The sequence below is a fragment of the Triturus cristatus genome, chromosome 6, assembly GCF_964204655.1.
Source record: "Triturus cristatus chromosome 6, aTriCri1.1, whole genome shotgun sequence".
Taxonomy (NCBI): domain Eukaryota; kingdom Metazoa; phylum Chordata; class Amphibia; order Caudata; family Salamandridae; genus Triturus; species Triturus cristatus.
Genome location: NC_140589.1, coordinates 1,564,452,548 through 1,564,480,107, shown reverse-complemented (window position 1 = coordinate 1,564,480,107; position 27,560 = coordinate 1,564,452,548). Strand labels below are relative to the sequence as shown.

The following is a 27,560-nucleotide window of genomic DNA, read 5'->3' as shown; positions in this document are numbered from 1 at the left end:
TTCCTATCCTATCGCCCATTGTTTTCTTCTGCTTCCTCCTTATCAACCAAATGCTAAGGGTCACATACAACTTTGCTTTTGGGGTAGGTCATTCAGTTCACAAGGTTCCATCCTCATTTTCTTCTTTTTTGTATCCCCACTTTGCACTCTCCTATTACATCTTATTCTTTCATGTGCCCTTAAGCAGCATACATAGCTGTACACAAATCCACATGTGACTCATTCTGTCATATGGGTGTCTGCATGTCAGGTGGTCTATTTGCATTGTTGCCTCTTAGTTTGTGTGCACTTTTGCATGTTTGTTTAACCTGTATGCCTGGGTGGTTTACACTGTTTGTGTACATGTACGGCTGTAAACATGTTTCTTTGTTTGCATAAATGCATATCTGTCAATGTGAGAGTAGATGTTTCATACCTACATGTATTTCATGTGTGCATTCATTGTGCTAAAGTCTAAACTACTGGCTTTTGACACAGATGTACTAGGTCACGTGAAAAGTAGGCGAAATATTATACAGTTATATTTCTGATTGATTTAGTATGCCACAGAAGTTGATAAATTCTGTTGGAGAGTAATGTTTAATGCTTGTTTTTAACCCCTTCGCTGCTGGGCCTTTCCCCCCCGTGCTAAGATCGCACTTAGGCCCCTGTACCTTTTGGACCACATAAGGTATCCACGCGAAATTTGCGTCCTTTTCTTCCAACATCACGGGGATGCTAAAGGTACCCAGGCTTTGTGGATTCCCCTGGAGGGGACCCAGGAATTAGCCAAAATACAGCCAACTTTTTTTTCTCTTCTACAAACTGGGGATACAAGTTTTGCAAATGAAAGGGTCTGTTTTTTCCCCTGCAACTGGTATCAACAAAGGGTTTGTGTGGCTGAAATCACCATGTTCCCAGCTTCAAGGGCCTAACAGACTTTTGTCAGAAAACCAACATTTTTTAAACCGTTTTGGCATTTTACTGGGACATAGCCTATTTTTGCTATTTTTTTGTGCTTTCAACCTCCTTCCAGTTAATGGTAGAAATGGGTATGAAAGCAATAATGGATCCTGGAAAGCTATATATTTTGGAAAAGTAGACAAAATTCTGAATTCAGCAAGGGGTCATTTGTGTAGATCCTTCAAGGTTTCTTTATAGAAACTAACAGTTGAAAATAGGAAAAATTGAAGATTAGTTGAAAAAAACATCCATTTGTGCCAACGTTTTCACCTGTAACTTCTTCTAATTTTGACAGATGTTTGAATGCAATATACCGTTACATCCTCTGGACCTTTCTGGTTGTGGGGATATATAGGACTTGTAGGTTCCCCAAGAACCCGACGAACCCAGATCCAATAACTGAGCAGCATCTTGCAATGGTTTTTAGGTCGAGCATTCGTGACCTCTTGTATATACTTTAGTATATACTTCTTATATACTTTAGTATATACTGGGCTTACAGCCCACCATAGGCTTCCCATTTTCTGGCTCCATTGTCACTCTCCTATTCTTTCTTCCCATGTGTCCATGGCTTGCATTTGTCATGCCTCTTACTGTGATTAGCCGTACCCCGAGATCAGGGACTAAGTACAATATAAATACACTAGTCACCATTTTAACATCTGTTCAGGAACTCCTTTCTTCTTTCTTGAAAAGCAATTCACAGGATTGGTGCTGTTTTCACCCAGTCTCTCCGTTTTTGTAAACAGGCCTGTAAATCTTGTTATCTGGTCACATTTACTGTGCATTCAAAGGCTGAGGTCAGATGGCAAATGCTGTTTTCCAGCTCATGTTTATTTTCTACTCTGACTTCAAAGAGAGGATTTATCGGTTTTGCTTGCATGTCCCCAAACTCCCTCCCCCTTCACTGATTGAGCTGTGCCGGTGTTGCTTGTTTGTTTGTCTTTTGTCTCTGTCTGTTTAGTCACGCACCAGAACAGCTCCTCTCTCGCTGCTCTCTCCTTTGACCTAGAGCATCTATGGCCTTCGAGGTTTCACTTCCTGGAAAAAGCATATGTCAGTTACTCTTTGCACCCCTGAAGCCAGATGCATGCTCTCGTTTATCATCTCCGCTCCTATGCAGCCAGTGGTTGTTTAACCGCGTTTCACTGGCAGAAAGGCTGCACAGACGGAAAAGCGAGCCCATGCAGACTCCTGCTGAGGGAAGCCTGCATTTTCTCCAATTAGGCCGTCAGAGGTGGCTCGAAATTAAATGGTCTGATGAGCCCGTCTCCCCTTCACGGAATACATTAAAAGTAACGAGCGTGTGGAGGCAGAGGTTGCTATTTAGGTAACCACACTTTGTGCACGAAGGCTGATAGGGACACCGCTTATGAGTCACTTTTTTTCTAGCTCCTGAACTTCGTGGTGCTTTATCCTTTAAGCATGATTCCTAGGTTTGGAAAATAGTACTCAGAAATGTGTTCTTGACAACTCATATATCACAGGAGTTCGATTAGAAAAAAAGCTTGTAGAAGTGAAACCTTTTCGTCTTGTGAGTAGAGGCGCTTGGTGAGTATTGCTTTACAACTTTGTTTGAAAACATAACTTAAAAAAAATAATCAATTTTCGATATTTCCACGCAGAAAACGACAATTGTGACCATTACAGAAAGAAGTCTATATAATGTGTGAAATGAAATGCAGAGAACCTCTTCAAGCCTTGGTACCTTTCATCACAGCACATGTGTTCGTGCCTCAGCAGTGCTTCAGTAGCGGTGTGTGTACAGCCTTATATTCAGATTAGTGAAAAGTATCAGGTACCCCCTGTCCAGTATATGTAGCAATTCCTAGGGCAGGGCACAACATCAATGGAATATATATCTCTAGGCAATATATTTAGTACGTTTATAAATCATTGGATATTCATGTCTGCCAAGTACATCTTAGATATAGTAAACTGAGTGTAAAACATAAAGTGGCTAAAAATTACAAAAAGATTTTCCATTAAAACAGTTATTTATTAGGCAATTAAAATAGAACTTGATCTATAGTTCCTTATCCTATACATACAAATTGTACATTGATCAACGATCTTTCTCTTGCTTGTGTATATAATTATATGTATATCGACATGTTTGTACAGTTTAATAAACAATAATGACAATTATTTAAAATACAATGTTTCCCTATAACAAATCAGTAAATCTTTGCAAAACAATCACATATATGAATAAAAAGAGAAATCATGTTTCTTTGTGGCAAACAATATAGGACTTTTCGACGTGCGTTTCGACGCCAACGGCGTCTTCATCAGGAAACAAGCCACACGTTAACCTAAAATACATTTTCAAAAGTTACACTACAGTTTTTGATAACATTTTGGTTGACTTGACCATGACCTTCACCACAGTGGACTCGTTATATAGAGAGTGTGATTCAGAGTTTTAGAATGAATTAGTAAAGGGTAGGATGGAATAAAAGGTTTAAACTGTGTTTCTTTTAAAAAATGAAAAGTAGAAACATCAAGGTTTTCAGATCTTTTTACTGTGAATTTCTATTAAGTGACTATTATAGTTTCAGCAGTGTGATAGTGCTCTTTTAATCTCAGACATATTTGCTTACTTCGTTTATCTATTTGCTCTGTGCTTCATATGATAAAAAATTCAAGTTTTCTTCTCTTATATACGCCAGCTTCCTTTGTATCTTTCCTTTATGTGGTGATATCTCTTATTTACTTTCCGCTGATATGTCGATATTCTAGAATAAAATATATACGGAGTTTCGATTTTATATATTATTCTTTATCATGTATATATGTTAATACGACTAGGTGTCAGTTATTACTTACATTTATGTTAGAGGGTAGAGTTGTCCTATGTGTTTGATATAATTCTCTTCTCTCTGTTTATTATTAATACGTTTCATTGGATGATATTCACATCTAGTAAACTGAAATTCAAAAGAAGGTATTGTATCATTCGATTCTATTACTGCCATGAATGCAAATTGATTCTACTCGTATATAACGGATATCTACCTGTATATAGTACAGTCAATCCTTTATTCTATTGATCCTTATAGATAATGTCAATAGAAGAAGATTTAATCAATGATGATACTCTATTTTGGTCCACCTATTAGAGAAATGACAAGTATATATTATTCCTATATAGAGTTTCATTTACATTGTATCCTGTTATATGGCTTTTATTGTTATTACAAGTTTCATATGAGCTGGTTGATGTTTTCTATCTTCTTATTTTTATTTTGAGGATCTAATTATATGAGGCTATTTTATGATTCGCCATAATCTTACACATGAATTTAAAATGCGTGTCCGCTCACTTTTAGTTCCCACATACTTGTTCTTTTTACTATTAGAATCTTCATAAAAAATTTATATTTCGTCATACCATTCATTCAATTCCATTTTTTAATTGAACTTAATCGTTTTAACCTATCTTTTGACGTGAACATAAAGATCCTCATAGAGGGGTGTGTATAAAAACCTTCCAATGGCTGAACTCTACCTGCCTGAGATCGAACAAATGTATCTGCCTGAATTCGAACCATTAGCTGGCTGGAAAACAACTTTCTACGCTTATCCAATGGCTAAACTTTACCTTAAATTATGTTTCGATCTTCGTAAATACCGACGGCGTCTCTGCGTCCTACTCTGTAGCGTTCAAAATGTGTCTACGTGAGATCGAACCATTTATTGACTGACAGAAATTGTCTATTCCTATCTTGGATTGGGGTATCCTCTTGATATAAATTTCTGTTTCATAGACACAGCTCGAGTGTCAAAATCTACTAATTTAGTGCAATTCCTTCTTAGTCTTAAGAATTGTGAAAACGGAATACTTTGTTTTTGTGTACGTGGGTGATAACTATTGATGTGAAGGAGAGTATTCCTGGCCGTTGGTTTCACAAATAGATCTACTTCCAAAGTTCCTGTATTGTGTTTGATTAAAATGTCTAAGAATTCAACTTGCTGTGAACTTGAGTGGAAGTGAGGTTTGGATCTATTAAATTCAACCATGTTAAGAATTCTTCGAGGGTATGTTCCTCATCTGACCAGATAAAAAATATATCGTCTATATATCTAGACCAGTGGGAGATGGACTCGAAGAATGGAGCAATTTCATTAAAAATGTTTTTGTCTAAAAAAAAAACCATGTATATATTGGCCAACGATGGCGCTACTGAAGCCCCCATGCTAACACCTTTTGTTTGTATATGTTGTCTCCAAATTCAAAGATATTTTCATTTAGAACTATGTCTAGGCAATTAAGTATAAAAGTACTTGGACCATGAACTTCATATATATCCATGAACCATTCCACAGCCTCCAAGGCTTCTTTTTGCGGAATATTGCTGTATAAAGATTCTATATCCAGAGTAACCAGGATATCCCTCCCTGGATTAAATTCCAGTCCCTCAATTTTATTGATCATATCTCTTGTGTCTTGTATATATGACCGGATTTTAGAAACGGAAGGTCTTATTTTGTGGTCAATATATCTTGACAGTGGCTCCGTAACTGAGCCAATTGTTGATACTATAGGTCGATATGGGGGATCTTGTTCATTTTTATGTACCTTAGGGATACTATATCTAAGATGTACTTGACAGCCTTATATTAAGATCCAGGCCAAGGCTGACCTTGCTGACCCTTTAATGTGTAAATGATGCATCAGCCCTGCACACAAGCGTTTGAGGCTGCCCTCTGGGCCAAGGGCCAATACATCTACATGGGTTCATGGCAACACCGTGGGGGGGAGTGAACAGCAGGGCAAGGCAGATTTAAGTCTGCCATAATCTATCTGGTGTGACTGTTTATTTTATGTTGCATTTAGTTTTACGTGACCTTGCTGCAGGAGCATAGACCACTGTTTCAGCTACATTCTCAAAGCTCATTAACCCCTAAAACCTGAATAATAAATTGCTTTCCAACACATTCTATTTCTTCTCACCCCAAGGAAGTGATGCTGGGTGGCATGCTCCTTCCCTTAAGAACACAGATTGGACTTTTCTGCGATTAATTAAATTATAAATATGCCAAATAACAGAGCAGGAATCACAAGGCCAGGCCGAACAGAGCAACAGCACCATTAGGAGGTGTTTGTCCCTGACTTGTTTTTCACGAGCTCTGAAGCTCTTTAGTGTCAGTGTTTTGCACAAGACAGAAAGATCATTCTATTCCTCTGCCCGTGCTGTAATAATGGGTTTTCGATGAATTAATTTTCTTTGTCATTTGAAGGTGAGGAGCTCAGTGTATTTGTAGAAGCTGAGATTTGTTTTGTTTAAGTTACGTTTGTGTTTTGCTATATTTGTGTTTCTGTGTGAGCACCGACAAGTCTACTTTTTTGTTTTGGAAATGGGGATGCCATGTTTTGTCCTCTGGTGTTCTTGCTTGTGCACCTCTACATATTGTGTTTGCTGAAATGTTTGGTGCAACAGAGTAGGGAGTTATGGTTCCAACAGGAGCCATCACTTCCCCACAGAATGCTTAGAAGGAGATGGGTGTAGCCGGACGAACATCAGGTTGTGATAGAGTATGAAACCAACTGCCTTTCAATTTGAGGGAAAAAAATTATACATCGACATCCAAGCAGCTAGACGTTTATGCGGTGCAAAAGAAAACAATTTCAGATTTTTATGAGCTATTCTGTAACAAAGGCAGTTTACTCTGGTTTCTGAATTCAAGATGGTTCTAGTACTGTAATTTTGCAATTGAGGGCCCTTTGTCAGAAATGGGCTCCTCGCAGTAATACATGAATGTGAACCCAATGGTTTGCAAAAGGACATTTTTGTTTCACCTCTGCCTGTTATAGGGCACATTTGCCATTTTTACTAACACATTTGTAGGATCATGGCATCACTCATTCATTTCACTAAAAGATGCTTATGAGTGTAGCGAATCTGCAACATCAATATTACAAGCAAAATTAATAATTTAGTGTAAGCAGTGTTACAACACCTATTGGACCCTGACTACCTAATCGTATGTCAGGACAGATCGAGTGCAGAGCGGTAAATATGTGGCATAGAGGCATTGTACATAGCGATTCCTCTCTGTCAGGGTAGGTAGGAAAAAAGTTATATAGATTGTTTTGCCAACTATCCAGGTATTTCCACCCATCCCTTCATAGAAACGCAAGTGGGAAAATCAGTTGCTCCCCCTTGAGAGAGGCCATCTGAAGGATAGGAGCTTCTGACTCCTCTTTCTAAAGGTGGATGACATCACCCACAATTTTGCCGAAATTTGTCCTATTGTTATTGTAAAAGACAATGCCTTGTAATATTTTATAAAAGGCATTGCCATTTACAATACCAATAGCTCAAAATCTCGCAATTGTGAGACCTATTGCATTGTAAATGCTTGTTTATTATGTACTGGGTATACAGCAATTCATTTGGGCAAATATATACAGTGAAAAATCGTGATGAAAGACTGAAATATAGAGTTTAGAAACTGTAGGTATTTGCACATTTCCAAAATTGTGAGTACCCATACTAGCATGAGAATTGTAGGACATTATTCAAAGTGACTTCTTATTACACATTGTCTTTCATTTGGAAGGCAGAAATGCATCGAAAGTCAATAGGTAATAACAGTTGCTCTACAATTCTGTGTTACCCTAAGTCTCCCGATACAAATGGTACCTCACTTGTGGGGGTAGGCCAAGTGCCCGCAACAGGAAATGGCCCGAAACGCAACTTGGACACACTCCATTTTTACAATGAAAATGGACCGTTTTTTTGCAAAGTGCCTAGCTGTAGATTCTGAACGCTAGCTCTGCCGGCACCAATGGAAACCTAGCAAAACTATACATTGTTTAAAACTAGACACCCAGGGGAATCCAGGACTTGCTTTGTTCTCATCAGGTTCTGTCACCAGAATCCCTTGCAAACCTCAAACTTTGTAAAAAAACAAACAAAAAAAAACTAATTTTCCTCTCATTTCGGTGGTGGAAAGTTCTGGAATCTGCGTGGATCCACAAAATTCCACCCACCCAACGTTCCCCTAAGTCTTCCGAGAAAATTGGTACCTCACTTGTGTGGTTAGGCGCACAGGAAACGGCCCAAAACGCAACATGGATACACCACATTTTTACAGTGAAAACTGACCTTTTTTTTGCAAAGTGCCTAGCTGTAGATTTTCAACCCTAGCTCTGCTGACACCTAGGGAAACCTAGCAAACCTATACATTTTTAAAATCTAGACACCCAGCGGAATCCAGGATGGGGTGACTTGTCTGGCTCTCACCAGGTTCTGTTACCCAGAATCCTTTGCAACCTTTAAATTTAGCTGAAAAAATCTAATTTTTCTCACGTTTTTGTGTGGGAAAGTTCTGGAATCTGCATGGATCCACAAATTTCCTACCTCCCAGCGTTTCCCCAGGTCTCTCAATAAAAAGGGTACCTCACTCGCATGGGTGGGTCGAGTACCCGCGACAGGCAAGGCCCAAAACGGGTTGACGCAACATCAAAATTACCGATCACAAAACAACGTTGTTTTGGAAGGGGGATCCCCTGGGTTTTTGGCCCCGGGCTCGGCAGCCATCTTGGGAAACTACCAAACCCACACATTTCTGAAAACTAGATACCCGGGGGAGTCCAGCAAGGTATGGCTTGCATGGATCCTCAACATTTTCCTACCCAGAATCCCCTGCAAACCTCAAAATTAGCTGAAAAAACACATTTTCCACATATGTTTGCATGGAATCACCGTGCCTGCATGAATGTTCTACCCCACAGCACTCCCCTCAGTCTCCCGAGTAAAATGATACCTCATTTGTGTTGGTGGGGCAAGGGCCTGTGACTGGGAAGAGTCCAAAACATAGGGATTAAGGGTATAGCACCCAGAATTCTAAACGCTACATTTAAAAAAAATAAAAAAATGTTTTTAGCCAATTCTGCATTGGACACCCACACAAGTTTTTTTTTTTTACTCTACAGAAATATCTAAAGTTGGTAAATTTTCCCTAGAAACAGACTACACCTTAGCACAGAAAGACAGATGAGACAAATATGACTGCCTATCCATCTGTTCCTCAAATACACACATACTGGTTGGTTTCACAAAAAGGAAATGCACTGTTAATAATGAAAAGGTTAGAAACCTTAACCAATGACTCACAACTCGTGAGCTGTAAAGCCACAATAAGGCACCAACCTCTTTACAGGCCATTCACACACCTTTCATACTTGACACACTTTCAAACCACCAGTTGTGGCCCCTGCACATTACAACACTCACATCCGCAGACAATGTGGAGACACCCTGGCGGAGTCAGACGGAAAAGACAAGTATTACTTCAAAATGAACAATTCCTTATGTACTCACAAATACTGGTTGGATTTTGCACTAGGGTGAGTGAAGATTCAGAGCGTAAAATTCTATTAACAAGAGACTTCACAAAAAGGAAATGCACTTGTAATATTTAAAAGGTTAAAAACCTGAACCAATGACTCGCAGCTCGTGACCTGTAAAGCCACAGCAAGGCACCAACCTTTTTACAGGCCATTCATACGTGACACACGAGCATTCACACCGCCAGCCGCAGGCCCAGCACATTACAACATTCTCATCAACAGACAACGCCATTCAAGGGCCCATCACTTTCATACGCCCATATGACTGACACAGCAATCACACTGGCTGGTGATTGACATAGTGTCTGCAGTGGCGTTTTACTAGCAGAGTTTGTAACGTCCAGCAGCAAGTCGCTCCTCACAGATTGCCAGCCAAGCGCAAGCCCACGCACACCACCAGCCAAGCGCCAGCCCACGCACACTGCCAGTCCACGCACACCACCAGCCAAGCACTAGCCCACACACACCTACAGCCAAGCACCATCCCATCCACACTGCCAGCCAAGCGCAAGCCCACGCACACTACCAGCCAAGCACTAGCCCATCCACACTACCAGCCCACGCATACCACCAGCCAAGCGCCAGCCCACCCACACTGCCAGCCAAGCGCCAGCCCATGCACACCGCCAGCCCATGCACACTGCCAGTCCACGCACACCACCAGCCAAGCACCAGCCCATCCACTCCGCCAGCCCACGCATCCCTATAGCCTAGCCCCATCCCACGCACACTGCCAGCCAAGCGCCAGCCCACGCACACTGCCAGCCAGGCGCCAGACCACCGTACACTGCTAGCCAAGTGCCAGCCCATGCTCACTACCAACCAAGTGCCAGACCACGCACACTACTAAAACAGCAGTAACTAAAGACATAATTCTATTGCCACCCGTGAAACTGAACAAGAACTATATAGAACCATATAGACCAGGCAATAAACTATTAGATTTGCGGTTGCTCCCAAAAACTCTTTTGAGTGTGATACAATCTGACATGTGGGCACACACAGCCCCGAATTAGGACAATCAGCACAGTGCATACGACTCTCCTTCCGCATACCTCTTCGCAAACAGACTCTACATCTCTTACAGGGATTGTTTTCTTTGGGCGTGGGAGGAATTAAATCAAGAAAGTGGCGATCTTTCAATCTAGCCACATCCTCCAGCACCTCAACTCTAGGAACACTTACCTGTTCACTGCAAAAAGGCTGCCTATCACAGACTCCTGAAACTGAACAAAAGTCATCTTTGACGCAGGAGAGCACTCGTTGGACACAACAAAAGCATTACAAGTTGCTAAATTGAAGAGATGGATGGCTAACTTCTTATACCAAATGTAAGCCTTACGAACAGCAGTGTAAGGTTCCAACCTCTGATCTACCCGATCGACACCACCCATGTACTTATTGTAGTCTACAATGCACAAAGATTTGTGCACTTCATCAACCTGACCCCAAACAGTCACAAGTAAAGTACTCTCATCATAGATGGTAGTCGGCATGTACACATCCCTCCTGTCCACAAATTTCACAGCAAGCAGTTCCTCACTATGCAAAGCACTGCACTGTCCCCTCTGAAGCTTTTTGCAAACTAGCTCTTTTGGGTAACCTTTACAGTTAGAGCAGATTGTGCCACAAGCAAAAGTGTCCACTTTGAACAATTCCTTAACTTCTTCACTGCTGTGCAATTGTTTATCAGGGTACAAATGGTGACCTCTGTTAAACAGTCCTCTAGCAAGTTCCCACTCACTTTTCTCTGAAACTCCAAAAGTGGAGGGACAACCAGGGGGGTCAATAGTGGAATCACTACCAGTGTACACCTGGAAATTATAGACATATCCTCACCTACTCTCAGACAATATATACATTCTAATTCCATAACGTGCTCTCTTGCTAGGAATGTACTGCCTAAAAGCCAAACGGCCCCTGAACAGGACCAAAGACCCATCAACAGCTATTTCTTTCCCTGGAGTACAGATCTCTGAAAATCAATCTACAAAGTGACCAAGAACAGGCCGAATCTTAAGAAGACGGTCACAGTCAGGGTGATCTCGTGGCAACACCAAAGCATTATCAACAAGATGCAGCATCCGAACCAAAAGTAAATACGGATCACGACTCATAATTGCAGGAAATATGGCAGTTGCCATCAAGGGACCGGTAGACCAATATGAAGCCAGGCACAGCTTCCTTATCAAGCCCATCAAAAAAAGTCAAACCCCAAAACACCTTCATCTCATCCAGATTTGTGGGACTCCACCGGGTCGCTCTAGAGCGGGGCCTAAGTCTGACACTGTTGTCCCTCAAAAACTGTTAAGCATACAAATTAGTCTGCTCAACAATCTCAGCCAAAAATACATCATCCGTAAACAACTGAAAAAACTGAATATGCAAAAATCTTTCACAATCAACTACACCCTGCATCACCACTAAAGGCAGGCAACACCGGCTGCATCATGCTTGGATCAACCCTGAGGCCAGCACTTCCAGTAGGAAGCCTTGCAGCGTCAGGCTGCAATCCCGAGGTCTCTTCCTGCACAATTGGCACAGCAGTGTCCTTCTCTAAAACAGGTACCTTATCTGCACTGAGAGTAGCTTCATCTGCACTGAGAGTACCTTCATCATCAGATGATTCCTCATGGACAGAAAACTCACTGCCAGAATCTTGCACTCCCTCCTCTCCCTCAGACGCGCTGTCAGTCTCATAATCCTGCTCCAGAGGAAGATTCAAAAAGCATACCAACCCCCCGCTGAGCAGTAATTCTACAGCTAGCCATAATCCTTACTGTCAACAACAACAAATACTTTGTAAAATAAGTAATACACAAAATGTGGCTTAATCACAAAGACCTATATACTCCAACATTATACCACTCACTTTCCAGAAGCAGCTAGACTCCCCACCACCTACTCTGCACAGACACAGTAAGACCAACAATATCTCACTAAAAAAGAAAAGAAAATTACACATAAGACAACGCAAAACACATCTTAACCCCTTCGCTGCTAGGCCTTTTCCCCTCCTGTGCTAAGCCTTTTTGGGCTATTTGGGGTAGTGCGCGCTTAGGCCCCTGTAACTTTTTGACCACATTAGGTATCCACGCCAAATTTGCGTCCTTTTCTTCCAACATCATGGGGATTCTAAAGTTACCCAGGGAATGTGGATTCTCCTAGAGGGTTCCCAGAAATTACTCAAAATACAGCAAAATTTTGTTTTTTGTGTGAAAAACTGTAAAAACGGGCTACAAATGAAATAGTTTGGGGTTTTCTCTGCAAATGGTATAAAAAACGGTTTGTGGGGCTGAAATCACCATTTCTCCAGCTTTTAGGGAATGACAGAATTTTGTCAGAAAACCAACATTTTTTACAGTTTTGGCATTTTTCTGGGACATACCCTATTTTTGCTATTTTTTGTGCTTTCAACCTCCTTCCAGTTAATGGTAGAAATGGGTACAAAAGCAATAATGTTTCCTGGAAAGCTATACATTTTTGAAAAGTAGACAAAATTCTGAATTCAGCAAGGGGTCATTTGTGTAGATCCATCAAGGTTTCTTTATAGAAACTACCAGTTAAATATAGGAAAAATTAAAAATTAGTTGAAAAAAGCAGCCTTTTGTGTCAACGTTTTCACCTGTAACTTCTTCTAGTTATGACATCTCTTTGAAAGCAATGTACCGTTACATCCGCTGGACCTTCCTGGTTGTGGGGATATATAGGACTTGTTGGTTCACCAAGAGCCCAACGAACCCAGAGTAAAAAACTGAGCAGCATTTTGTAATGGTTTTTTATTATGTTCCGGGTATATAGCAATTATTGTGGGAAAATGTATACATGGAAAAATCGGTATGAAAGACACCTATGTATTTCTGAAATGGGAACAAATTACAGAGTTTAGAAACAGTGCATATTTGCACATTTTCGAAATTGGGAATACTCTTACTAGCATGAGAATTATTGGTCATTTTACAAAATGACTTTTTTTTTTAACACAATGTCTTTCATTTGGAAGGGAGAAATGCATCACAAATCAATAGGTAATAACAGTTGCTTTACAAATCTGAACTACCCTAAGTCTCCCGATAAAAATGGTACCTCACTTGTGTAGGTAGGCATAGTGCCCACGACAGGAAATGGCTCAAAATCTAACGTGAACACACCACATTTTCACAATGAAAATGTACACATTTTTTGCGAAGAGTCTAGCTGTAATTTTTTAACCCTAGCTCTGCCGGCACCTAGGGAAACCTAGCAAACCTATAAATTTTGAAAACTAGACACCCAGGGGAATCCAGGATGGGTTGACTTGAGTACCTCCCACCAGGGTCTGTTGCCCAGAATCCCTTGCAAACCTAAAAAATTGTCAAAAAAAACACATTTTCCCCACATTTCTGTGATGGAAAGTTCTGGAATCTGCGTGGATCCACCAATTTCCACCCACCCCGCGTTCCCCAAAGTCCTACCAGAAAAATGGTACCTCACTTGTGCGGGTTGGCCTAGTGCCCGCAACAGGAAACGGCGCAAAACGCAACGTGGTCACACCTCAATTTTGCAGTGAAAAATGACCCTTGTTTGGCAAAGTGCCTAGCTGTAGTTTTTGAACCCTAGCTCTGCCGGCACCTAGGGAAACCTAGCAAACCTATACATTTTTTAAGACTAGACACCCAGGGTAATCCAGGATGGGGTGACTTGAGTGCCTCCCACCAGGGTCTGTTACCCAGAATCCCTTGCAACCCTAAACAATTGTCCAAAAAAATCACATTTTCCCCACGTTTGTTTGATGGAAAGTTCTGGAATCTGCATGGATCCACAAATTTCCACCCACCCCGCGTTCCCCAAAGTCCTACAAGAAAAATGGTACCTCACTTGTGCGGGTCGGCCTAGTGCCCGCGACAGGAAACGGCGCAAAACGCAACGTGGTCACACCTCAATTTTGCAGTGAAAAATTACCCTTTTTTGGCAAATTCCTAGCTGTAATTTTTTTACCCTAGCTCTGCCGGCACCTAGGGAAACCTAGCAAACCTATATATTTTTGAAAACTAGACACCCAGGGGAATCCAGGATGGTGTGACTTGAGTGCCTCCCACCAGGGTCTGTTACCCAGATTCCCTTGCAAACCTAAAAAATTGTCAAAAAAAACACATTTTCCCCACATTTCTGTGATGGAAAGTTCTGGAATCTTCGTGGATCCACAAATTTCTACCCACCCCGCGTTCCCCAAAGTCCTACGAGAAAAATGGTACCTCACTTGTGTGGGTCGGACCAGTGCCCGCGAAAGGAAACGGCGCAAAACGCAACGTGGTCACACCTCAATTTTGCAGTGAAAAATGACCCTTTTTTGGCAAAGTGCCTAGCTGTAGTTTTTGAACCCTAGCTCTGCCGGCACGTAGGGAAACCTAGCAAACCTATATATTTTTGAAAACTAGACACCCAGGTGAATCCAGGATGGGGTGACTTGAGTGCCTCTGTTACCCAGAATCCCTTGCAAACCTAAAAAATTGTCAAAAAAAACACATTTTCCCCACATTTCTGTGATGGAAAGTTCTGGAATCTGCGTGGATCCACCAATTTCCACCCACCCCGCGTTCCCCAAAGTCCTACGAGAAAAATGGTACCTCACTTGTGCGGGTTGGCCTAGTGCCCGCAACAGGAAACGGCGCAAAACGCAACGTGGTCACACCTCAATTTTGCAGTGAAAAATGACCCTTGTTTGGCAAAGTGCCTAGCTGTAGTTTTTGAAGCCTAGTTCTGCCGGCACATAGGGAAACCTACCAAACCCACACATTTCTGAAAACTAGACACCCGGCGGCTTCCAGGGAGGTATGGCTTGCGTGGATCCCCCAACGTTTCCTTACCCAGAATCCCCTGCAAACCTCAATTTTAGCTGAAAAAAATCACTTTTTTCACACATTTCTGTGTGGGAAAGTTGTGGCATCACCGGGCTCACGCAAATTTCCCACCACCCAGCGTTCTCCCAGGTCTCCCGATAAAAATGGGGCCTCACTTGTGTGGGAGGCCCAAGTACCCGCGACAGGCAAGGGCCCAAAACGTAATGAGGCAACATCAACATTGCCTATCTCAAAACCACCTGGTTTTGCAAGGGGGGTCACCTGGGTTTTTGGCTCCGTACTCTGCAGCCATCTAGGGAAACCTACCAAACCCACACATTTCTGAAAACTAGACACCCGGCGGCTTCCAGAGAGGTATGGCTTGCGTGGATCCCCCAACGTTTCCTTATCCAGAATCCCCTGCAAACCTCAATTTTAGCTGAAAAAAATCACTTTTTTCACACATTTCTGTGTGGGAAAGTTGTGGCATCACCGGGCTCACACAAATTTCCCACCACCCAGCTTTCCCCCAGGTCTCCCGAGAGAAATGGTGCCTCACTTGTGTGGGAGGCCCAAGTACCCGCGACAGGGACAGATGGGCCTGAAAACATATGTCCGATCTCCCTCTAAAGTGGCAGAAACGGCCACAATAATCACCCCATAAAGGGGAGCGAACCTTGCCCAAGGGGCCGCTCCCAACAACACTAAAACAATCCCTGGTGGCCTAGTGAGCATACAATAAAATTAATTGTTTATTTGGGCCAATCTACCCTCCCAGGGGGGCAGAAACGGGCCAAATAAATGCTCCCCAAAGGAGAGTGACCCTTGTCTAAAGGTTTGCTCGCCAAAAACATATTGCTTCCCCAAGGGGAGTGGCCCTTGCCCAAGGGGCCGCTCCCCAACAACACTAAAACAATCCCTGGTGTCCAGTGACTTGTTGGCCTAGAATAAGCAGGCCGATCTATCCCCATGGGGGGCAGAAACAGCCCAAATAAATGCTCACCAAAGGGGAGCGGCCCTTGCCTAATGGACCGCTCCCCAAAAACATTTTTCTCCCCCAAGGGGAGCGACTATTGCCCAAGGGGCCTCTCCCCAACACAAAGGCCATTTAAAAAAAAAAAAAACCCTGGGCATTCCATGCGCGATCGTCCAGCAGGAATGCTTAAAAAGACATCGGAGGAAAGGAAAACCCTTCCCTCCCCGAACAGAAACTCACCTGCTATCCTCCGGCCGCATTGGAAGCAAATGGCTTCCGGCGTGTCCGGTATCCTCTAGTGACATCGGTGTGCCTCGCGTTCTGACGTCATTAGATGACGTGGTATTGGGGGGGGGGGGAGCAGAGGGCTTCCCCTGCCGTCCCAGGTGGGGGCAGCTTGAAGGGCGGCCCACAGGGGGAGCGTCAGCGCTTCGCCCGTGGGTGGGTGAGTGCTAGGACGGCTGGGAGCCGTCCCACGCACACCGTGATGTCGGACGGCTCCTGGCCATCCCTCGCACACAAAGGGTTAATCACTCACAACTAAACATTTCTTTCAGTAAGAACACCTTTTATAAACATCTACTCTAAAACGATCACTTCGCCTCAGATTCACTGTTTTAGGGTGTTTAGAAGACGAACCTTCTAAGACTAGTGAGGGTGCATGTCCCCAGGGATTTTCACATGCTGTAAGTAGGAGGAGGTACCAACACTGATTTATCGGGCACTTTCCCGTTGCTCCCTCAAACACCAGTTATCTTACAGAATGCCAGCAAACAGATGTCCAAGGCTTGGAGTCGGGTCACCACCCTGACTCCTCCCGTAACCAACAGCAAACCTTTCATATTGGGTGCTGCTAGCCTTTAGAATTGCCTCTGACTATGACAACCTCCTACATTGGTCCGCCAACAATTGTATTCAAGTGAAAATGCTAACTTTACTAAGAAATGCGCTGCTCTAAACTTCAAATAGTTTATTTAGACAGCATATTTCAGCAAGTTATGAGTCAATTGGTATAAAGCAGCCTTTGAATGTTTGTTTGAGTTTTATGACAGAGGCACGCATTGCTGAACCACGAGTGCCTCTACAACGCTGTCCTAACCACAAATGCATCTAAACCACGCATGCCTTCACCATGCAATTTCATTGTAAAGGCATGATTGGTTAAGGGATATGCGTGGTAAAAATTAGCACTACCCCGCCCTAAGCCCTAAAATCCTATCCCCTTATCTCGCACTCCCCACCCTGATGCCTAATACTGACCCCACCCTGCCCTTAAAACTACCCCTACCCCTCCCTGAGACCTTAAACCCTGCCCCCTACAAAAAAGACCTAACCCTAGACCCCTCTGAGCCTCAAACGTACACCCATGCTGTCCTTAAAACTACCCCTACCACTGCCCTGAGGCCTAAAACTCTGCGCCCCATTAAATAAACTACCCCTCCCTGAGCCCTAAAAACCGAGCTGACCCCTAACAACTCCTCCCCCCCCCCAAAGCTTGCAGCAGCCCTTAAAATTATCGCACCTCCCTCCCCCGCCCTGAGCCCTAAAACCCTGCCCCCTTCCAAAAAGTACTGGAGCTTCCTGTTCCGCCGCTTCCTCTTTTTCTTCATTCAGTCTGAACACTAGACCACTATCTGCTTTATCCGTGGTTAAGTCAAGTGTGGTTATGCTTGTGGGAAACACCGTTTCCCATCTGTATGCTGTTTACTTAAAAATAAAAATTACTTTTAGGCACTACTAATAAGAGTTAATTTTCTAGAAACCTGTATATTACTGGCATTTCATCAACCTTTAAAGAACGAAAAGCTGAGTTAGCCCATCGAGGATTATAGACCAAGAGAATTTCCAATTGTGTGGTTCTTGACAGCAGATATTTTAACAGCCAGTAATTTTCCAGCTAGCTTGCTGAAAATGTTTTAAAGACATATACCATTCAGTCTGCCTCTTGTCAAAAGAAATTGAGATGAAACAACAAAGAGGAGGGAAAGGAAAATGATAGAAGCAGGATGAAAGAGAAGCGATAAAAAGGAAGGAACACATAAAAGAAAGACCTGATGAAGGAAGCAGAACAACCCAGAGCTGTAGAGACATACAAAAGGTATAAGAATGAAGGTAGGAAAGGCAAATAAACAAGGAATGTTGTTCCTACAAGGCCATATAAATGAAAAACTATGTTTAGCAGAAGGCAGTGGGTCTGGTCTTGAGAAAGGTTTGTCACGGGCTCTCAGTGCCTTGTATTAGTTGATGAGCAGGGTTAATACTGATTTGCATATGGCTGGGGAATATTAAGGTTTCAATCACTGCTGTCAGTCACTGTTTCACTGGTAAAGCATACATGTATCATCCCAATTTCACAAACAAATTCCTGCTACTTGTACCTCAGTACGCCGAGAGCCTGTTGTAACAAACAATATCCCTAAAAGAAGCAATGGTACTTCTTTGGTCTCAATATCATCCACTGACATAAATTGTTTTACATATGAAATTCAACACATGAACTGTCTTGTACCAGTTCCATATAGCTAGCAGATGCTGGGCAGTTAGCCCTAGCCTCTACTTAGAACAGTTTGTATTACAGGGGCGTGGCTAGCCGGCCATCATGGCGGAGGTGAGCTCGTAGTGCTCCGACCGATAACCCCAGTCATCCGCCACAATTCTCCTTCAAGTGCGCCATCCACGTCTGCAGCCGGTGGAATCTGCCAGCTGGGGTGCGGCGCAGTCCAGGGAACCCTTTATGGTGCTGTTTTCATAGCGGAGGCCGTAGTTGTAGACGGGGTGGAAATCGCGGCCTGCGGGAGGCGAAGATGTGAGACGGATAGCCTGGCTGGAGGGCGGCTGCCCGAGCTGCCAGGCAGATTGTAGTGGAATATACGGAGCAAGTGCAGCGGGAGCCGCGGTGCGCTCCTGTCCAGAACCGAGAAGAGAGATCACCTGCTGCGCCAACGAGGGAGGTGAGGAGCCTGGTGGTGCGACCCCCGGACTGGGAGGGAGACTCGGGCGGAGAGGAAGTCAGGGACATCCCAACTGGTGAGGGGAGCGGAAGGCCCCCGGGAGGCACAATGACCCGTCCTGGGTGAAGCAGGAGCGGGGTGCCGGACACGACAGAGGGCCGCGCGGCCTACCAAGACTGGAGCGGACCCGGAGGGGAACCCATCAGGGAACGCGGCATTGCGGAGGCGGAGGATGAAGTTGATGTAGACATTGCGGCCTATGGGAGGCGCATCTTTTGAGACAGAGATCCCCACTGGGCGGCGGCCGCCCGCGTTGCTAGACAGATCGTAATGCAGTACACGGAGCAAGGGAAGTGGGAGCCGCGGCGCGCTCCCTGAGGTATCCTTTACAGACTCGAGGAGTAGGATTGCCCGCTGCGCCAGCGAGGGAGGCGTGGAACCTGGTGGTGCGGCCCGTTGACCGGGAGAGAGACGCAGTGCGGCGACTGGGCTGCCGCCTCGGGGGGAGAAGGGGCCTGGAGCACCCAAGAAGGTGAGGGAAGCGGGCAACCCCTGGGAAACGCACCGACCCGCCCAGGGTGCAAGACGGACGGAGAGGAAGCAAGGGACATCCCAGCCGGTGAGGGGAGCGGGAGGCCCCGGGAGGCACACTGACCCGCCCTGTGTGAAGCACGAAGCGGGAGCGGGGTACCCGACCCTCCAGAGGGCCGCGCGGCTTACCAGGACTGGCCTGGACCCGGAAGGGGGCCCACCAGGGATCGTGACATCGCGGAGGCAGAGGAAGCAGGGGGAAGGGGTCTCCGGGCTCAGCTGAATCCTGCGCGCTGGGGGGGACTTCGTGAATGGACCTCCCGGTGGTGCTAAGTACCATAGACTGGCGCTGAGGAAGATGCACGCCCGCACCTGCACAGGATTGCAGAAGCAGCCCCTTTGACCGGACAAGCGGCCTACACAGAGGCGAAGGAGATCGGTGGGGACCCCCTTGACAAGCTCAGGTCACAGAGGATATAGGGCCATAGCTAAAGGGGACCCAGGGCCCACATGCTCCGGGGACCATACCTGAGCTGCAGTGAACGGAGCCAGATGAGGTAACCCTAGGTGAGGCCTACACGGATTTATTGCACACGTGGGCCACATACCCCCGGCAGCAGACTACACTAGAGGTTGGACATGTAGTGGGCAGGAGGAGGCGGCACCAGAGAAACCACAGCTAATGCATTTGGGCCCTACAGGGCGCAAGGGATATCCGCTGGCCTACTGCAAGAAGGGATAGAAGAAGGGCGTTCATCTGCAGGCGAGCGGCAAGATCTGGCTTTGTTTTTCGCCTGGGGGGGGCCCCCGAGGAGACTAAGCAACGGAATTGTAGGTCCAACCATATGAGCTGCGGGAGCAGGAGCGCACCACTGGGCGCGCTGAGTGCACGCATTACCCTTCGTGCTGTGAATACACGCACACATTGCGAGTTGGAGCTGCCCGCCCTTCCACTGACTAAGCCTCACCCAACCCCCGCCAGCCATGGGACCCCAACATAAAGGAAGCGAAACTGCCCAGTGACTCCAAGTTGGAGATGTGATGGACAAGCTGGCAAGTGCCATTGCCACTGGCGGGTGTCTGTTTCTTCTGGCGCAGCGGACGGAACGCTGGGCGTATATTCGCTTCTGGAGCTGCCTTTGTACCCCGAGCTGCTTCTGAAGCAGAATATATTACACAAGTACCGCACGCCGTGACTGATAGACTCACAGGAGGTCCTGGTGCGAGAAGAGAATTTCGACTGCCGCAGCTCGGGCGTGCGGTGCACACAGCGAGTGGGGAACGGAGGCAGCAGGGAGCTTGCCAGTTGAGGCTGGGATAGGAGGCATCTACAGGACAAGTCATTTCAGTGGCACACACCTCTGTGACTGTCGGTTACCCCACTGGACCCCCAACGCGGTCACGTTGTTCACAGCGAATCTTACCAAGCGGTAGCCGTGAATGCCCTCAGCGCAACAGCTCGTGATGGGGCGCATGAGAGCCAATATGCATTAGGGGCCGCTGCGAGCTGGCAACCTGGACTCTCCGCGTACGAGGGAGGAGAACGAAATGGAGCCAGCATCTGCAGCACTGGCAGCCAAAATGGATTCCGTCCTCGCGGCCGTGGAGAGATGAGGGACCGCACTAGAACATACCAGGACGTCCTTGGAGACGCAGATTGACAAGGTCACATCTGACTTTACCCTTCTACATGCGGACCACCGCAAACTGACAGGGTTGCTGCTCAAGGTCAAGTGCTCCAAGATCTCCAACCGGTTACTCACAGTCATGCAGCTGCATTACAAGATATGATGGAGCGGATACATGCCCTAGAAGACAGGGCGGAGGAAGTGGAAGGACGCTCGCGTCGTAACAACATCAGAGTGTAGGATTACTGGAAGGGGAAGAGGGCAGGCACCCTCAACAGTACATAGAGAACTGGCTGCGAGACCTACTTCCGCAAGGAACGCTATTGAAACAGTTTGCGGTGGAAAGGGCACACCGGGTGCCAGCCCAGAGGCCTCAACCAGGAGCCAGACCGCGACCATTCCTGTTCAAACTCCTCAACTACAGGGACAGGGACGCGGTACTGCGGGAGACACGGAAGTTGGAAGAACTGACAGTAGGTGGTAGCCGCATCATGCTCTTCCCTGCCCTGGTGCAACGCCGTAGGAGCAACTATATGACGGTGAAGCGACAACTCCGGGAGCTGGACCTCCAATACTCCCTGTTGTTCCCTGCCAGGCTGCGAGTGGTAGCGAAGGGTAAAACACACTTCTTTGACACACCTGCGGAGACGTGGGACTGGCTGGAAGAATCGGGGCTTTGGACGGGGAAGAGGCCTCCAGAACCGGATGACGGAGAAACTACCAGCAGGAGAGGCAGACGTCGACCACGCCGCAGGGCACCCTGTGGAGCGGCGGCCAGAACGGTGTCCCCAAGCCCAGAGAGGATGAAAAAGGAACGTCAAAATGTCCTGGAAGCGGTCACGACTCTTGGCGCACCAAACATCCAAGCCTATTGGGAGCCTTCTATGCAAAATATCCTACAACGGCTGCGGTGCCATGACTATGCAGCCCATTCAGCCCGCACGCTCGCTACAGCAGGCAGGGCGGGCCGCTTACTCGCTTGGCTGCTGAAGCAAGATAATGCTTGCGCTTCGATTGCAGGGATACGCACAAGGAAGGGAGAACTGGTGTATACACAAAGAGAGATCCACAAGGTCATGGTGGACCACTATGCACAGCTGTACCGGTCACAAGTTCACTGTTCGGACCTCGTACTTAGGGGATTACTGGAAAGAATCCAGTTACCTGTAGCTTCAGCCGAGCATCAGGAGGCACTTAACTGCCCCTTAACCCTGGAAGAGATAGGAGAGGCTGTTGCATCCCTGGCATCCGGGAAAACACCAGGGCCGGATGGCATACCGGCCGAATTCTATAAAGCCTACTGAGAGTCCTTGGTGCCGCAACTACACGCGCTATATTCCAAAGCACTGGAGGAAAACACACTTCGCCCTTCGATACGCGAGGCGTACTTGGTATCCCTGCTGAAGCCAGACCGAGACCCGACGGCCTTGGGATCCCCACAGTGCGGGTAAGGTTGGGTCCGTACATATCTGAAGCAGTGCCAGTATGCAGGGGCACTAGGCAGGGGTGCCCACTGTCGCCACTCCTGTTCGCGTTGGCAATTGAACCTCTAGCGGCGGCCCTTCGTGTACTGGTGGGAGAGGGTATACCGCTGGGGGACGCAACACATCAGCTGTCGTTATACGCGGATGACCTGCTGGTGTACGTGAGAGATATCGAGAATATCCCGGCTCAGCTGGCCCTCATTCTGTGGGATTTTGCAGACATCTCGGGACTACAGGTAAACGCCAGCAAATCCTGTCTATATGCGTTCGGAGGGGGGAGGCATGATCCCGGGTACACTCTTAACGGAACAAGAGTGGCGTGGAAAGAGGACACCTTCTGATACTTGGAAATACAGATATACCGTCAACCACTGGACCTCTTTGGCGGAAATGTGGGTAGAGCTGTTACGGCTATTCAGTCACAGATGCGTTTCTGGGGCACGTTGCCGCTGACAGTCACGGGCAGGGTGGCATTGTCCAAAATGGTGATCCTTCCCAGACTATTGTACTACTTTGACAACCTGCCATTATACATACCGGCGGCCTTTTTTGCCACGTTCTCTGCTGCTCTGGGATTCCATATGGGGGGTAGCCGACACAGGCTGTCACTAGCGAAATTATATCTACCAATATATGATCAAGGGGGGCTGGCGGCGCCCTGCTTAGAGCACTACTACTTAGCAGCGCAGCGGCAATGGATCGCTCGCTGGTTTGCAGATAAAGGTCGGGATGACACGGCGACTGTGCTGCCCCCGTACTCGCTGGAGCGGCTTCTTACACTTTTTCATCCAGCTGTCAAACGCGCGACGCCAACACCACTCCTCTTGAAGGTGGCGTACAATTGTTATCGCAGAAGCCTATTTCTCACTAGAACTCGGATCCCTTATGCACCTGCGTTACCATTAGAGGGCTCCCCCAGCGGGATACAGACACTTACCCCCTGGCACGTTGGAGGGAGGCTGGGATACAGACTCTAGGAGACCTGCACCGGGATGGCTCGCTGGCAACGTACGACTTGTTAGTGGAGGAAGAGGGAATTCCGCCAGGGCAATTCTTCATGCATCGCTCATTAGTTGCAACTTTGACTGCTAAATGGGGGGACATGTCCACGGAGCCAAATCATCACCTTACCATACAATACCTCCACCTTATGGGGCGCGGTAGACACCTGGTCCGTTGGTTCGCAGCTTCTTTACGCACACACGCAGCGATCACACTGGAGCCACTCCGACACAAGTGGGAAACTGATCTGGGGAGGCCATTAGAAGACAGGGAATGGGAATGGGTTTTGAAGGGACCAGTGTGCATTCCCAGGAATATGAGGCTCCAACAGATTCAGTTGTTCATAGTACAAAGAGCATACCTTACACCGGAGGCTATCAATAGGTATTTCCACCGTGCAGATGCAGTGTGCCCCAGATGCATGGAGCCTGGGGTGGGTCTTGTCCACATGCTGTGGAGCTGCCACAGGATACGCACTTATTGGAGTGCGATCAGTGAACTGCTACATATCAGTACTGGTCGTGGCTTGCCCTTTGAATTGGATGTATATCTGCTGCACCAGTTTCGCAGAACCCAGTCATGAAGGTGACATCTCGGTTTCTGGATCTGGGAATAGCGGTTGCCAAACGATTGCTCACCAGAAGATGGAAGGCACAGGACCCACCCCACGTGCAGGCATGGAGACCCTCGTTCTATGCATGGGCTAGGGCAGAGGTGACCGCCATGAGAAGGGAGGAAACGTGGGGATTAAGGAAGGAGCCAATAGCTGCTCAATGGGAAGGTCTACTCCAGGCACTCCAGAGGGGCGAGGAGGAACATATGAGGGGAGAGACGTAGGTCCAGGGTAGACACTAGAGTCTATAATCAGGTGTGACCGCGTTGTTGCATGTTTCATGTATGTGTCATTTCACATCATCATCAGTGGAGAAAATGATAAATGCCGTTGTAGGGGGATAATAGCCTATTTGAAATGCGGGGCGAGGTTACTGGGGAAGACAGGTTGGGAGGTGGGATGGGGACACCGTCACTAGCGCCGGTCTGAGTTGGGATTGTTGGGTGTTAACTGTTTTTCTTCTGCTATGTATGTTTGGCAGTCCATGAGGAAATAACAGAAGGACTTATACATGGAACTCTAGAAACTATGCAGTCGCTGAATAGAGATGCATCCCATACAGGACAAGAACTGAATGCTATTCTTGTATCTAATCTGGCGCGGCGGCCGTGCCATTGATGGGTACGAGGCAAAACATCGCGATTCAGTGCTACCATGCATGGAGTGTACATAGTTTATGATGCCTTACAAGTATTTGTAACCTTCAAAATTTCAATAAAACAGATTTAAAAAAAAAAAAAACGTTTGTATTACCAATCTGTGGTCTTCTTCAAAGGCGTCGGATACTCTTTAATAAGCCTCTTTAATATAAATTGGGTCTTAGGCTTCTCGAATATATTACTGACCATCCAGCCAGTACTGCAGGTGAGTCCCATGCACATCTCAATAAAACTTCTAAAACTGTCTGTGTTCCTTTTGGAATGTTGATATGATTTCAACAGCACAGACCTAAATGTACCTCCGTCCCAAATAAGCTGCAGGAGTTTTTCAATCTTGCCATTCTGTAACAGAAAGTCACAGTGTCCGATTTGCACAAGTGAAAAAGGTACTCACTTTGATAGATGCTGCTTTGATCTACATGGACTAAAATCTGCAGAACCATCACTTATGAAAAGTAAGTTGTCTCCTGCCCCTCCCACTGGAGCTAGTGCAGGACACGCATATCTAGACATAGTCATGTCTGCAATACACTGTCTAAAACCAAATTTACACTTTTGCCAGTCAGTCTAATTCAGGCTTCTCCAAAGAGTAACACTACTACCCAACTCCACTGAAAGAAGTCGTCCTTCAAGTCAGTGGCCCGAGGATGGATTGCCGACCCCTTCACCACATTGATCACTCGACCCCCATGCCCTAGTGAAATAACTATATCTTTTGGGCTCCTGTGTACAAATTTGGAGCCAGGCCCCTCTGCATCCCTCACCGTTGACTTGAATACTTTGGGACCATTCGAATATTGAATCGGAGGTTCCAAATACCTCAATGACAACATCAATCCCTTGCTGTAGAAAATACTCGCTGTACAGAGCAACCAAATTTGCGATAACCAGAGAACCAAAGGTTACTCTGGAATAGTCACGTTTGTAATGCCGCTACTTTTCACCAACTTTAAGTCGTCCATCTTCATAAAAGAATTTAGGATAGAGCTTCTGTTTACCGGGGGTGACTTGTTATCAAATAACAGGTTAAAATCCAGAGCGGATCACATAGTGCTCTTCTCCACACAAGTTCTTTGTAACAGGCCTATCAGAGGTATCCATACCAATTTACCAGCCTTCGAACAAAAGGTTTTTGCCCCATGGTTGGGCAGAAGACGGGGGTATGAGGCAGAGGCTACGGTAATACCATGATCTACATTACTCGTACTTGATGGGTAAGACAACCTGGTACGCCTTATTTGACCCTCCTAAGTGGGGACTTTCACCTCAAGACCACCCAAGCAGATTTTTAACATCACCAGACCGGTCTCTGGCAGTGGAAGAGAGACCCCACTTCCTTTTCTCCCTCCCCGAGGCTAAAGTAGAACATTCACTTTGGAAATAAAGGCTATCTGAGGGGGGAGAGAGGGCAGAGTGGAACCGGCCAGTGATGCAGTAGCGGCTGGCAACATTAACATCTGGTGAGGCATGGTGCTCAAAAACACTCACCAGAAGTATGTTGCTGGCGCTCTCGGGTGGAAAGACAGGGACTTCCTCCCTTGTGCCACGCAAATTCAACCGCTGCAGCTCCAGGATTGGTTGGAGCAGGCTAACCAAGCGCTCATGTTGAGGCTGGGGGCCTCCGGCTGCAATCCCTCAACAGTTTCTCAGTCTTGCGATTGCAGGCGCTGAAGTGTGCAGGTCAGATTGGTCGGCTGTAGACAGCCGGACAATCTTTTATGCGCACTGGCAGGGGGCTTACGTAATAGTGCAATTACACAAATCAGCCCCTCCCCCCCGCCCTAGCGCTGTACCAGCGGGAGCTTGCCACACATGATAAAATGGTATATGCTGGAGCATGTGTTACTGAATAGTTTAGAAGACTGGGCAAGGGAAAATAACATCTTACTGCCAACTCAGTATGGCTTTCAGAAGGGCCGAGGTATGGTCGATCAATGTTTTAATCTTAGCATGACCATCGCCAGGTATTCTACTGTGAAAAGAAGACTAACCTACATGGCATTCATGGACCTAACTGCGGCTTTTGACTGTGTAGGCCATGAGAAACTATGGGCAATTATGACAGTGATGGGCATTGACTCCAGGTTAATCATCCTTATACACCAAATGTATTCACAGGCAACGACGTATGTCCTTTATGGAAGAGACAGGGAGTGTACCAGACCCTTTCAGATTATGAGGGGAGTCAGACAAGGCTGCGTCCTTGCCCTAATTGTATTTGCATTGTATACCAACTGGATGGAAGCCGCCTTAAAAAGATCAACACTAGACGTCCCGTCCTTTTCCCCCAGCAGCACTCCTAATCCTGGCCTATACAGACGAGGTTGTCCCAATACCTAGGACAGGTGTAGCGCTTCAACGTCTAATAGATGCCTACATGAACTTTATGTCATCTCTGGATTTACATGTAAATGAATTAAAAACCTGTATTTTAGTGTCAGGATCACTCCCCCCTAAAAAGTTGCCATCATTTTTTATTGGGACACGCAAACTAGCACTTGTGGAAACCTTTTCTTACCTTGGAGTTGTTTTTGACAGCACATAGGTTCCAAACCTATAGCAACTATAAAAAAGATTTATAGCGCCAAAATGA

At 46.1% G+C, this 27,560-nt stretch overlaps 1 protein-coding gene across 2 annotated transcripts in view; it reads left to right on the top strand.

Moving 5' to 3' along the window:
- Positions 1 to 27,560, top strand: part of CHAC2 (ChaC glutathione specific gamma-glutamylcyclotransferase 2) — a 176,073-nt gene that overhangs the window by 54,251 nt on the left and 94,262 nt on the right. The gene's annotated exons all lie outside the window — the stretch shown is intronic.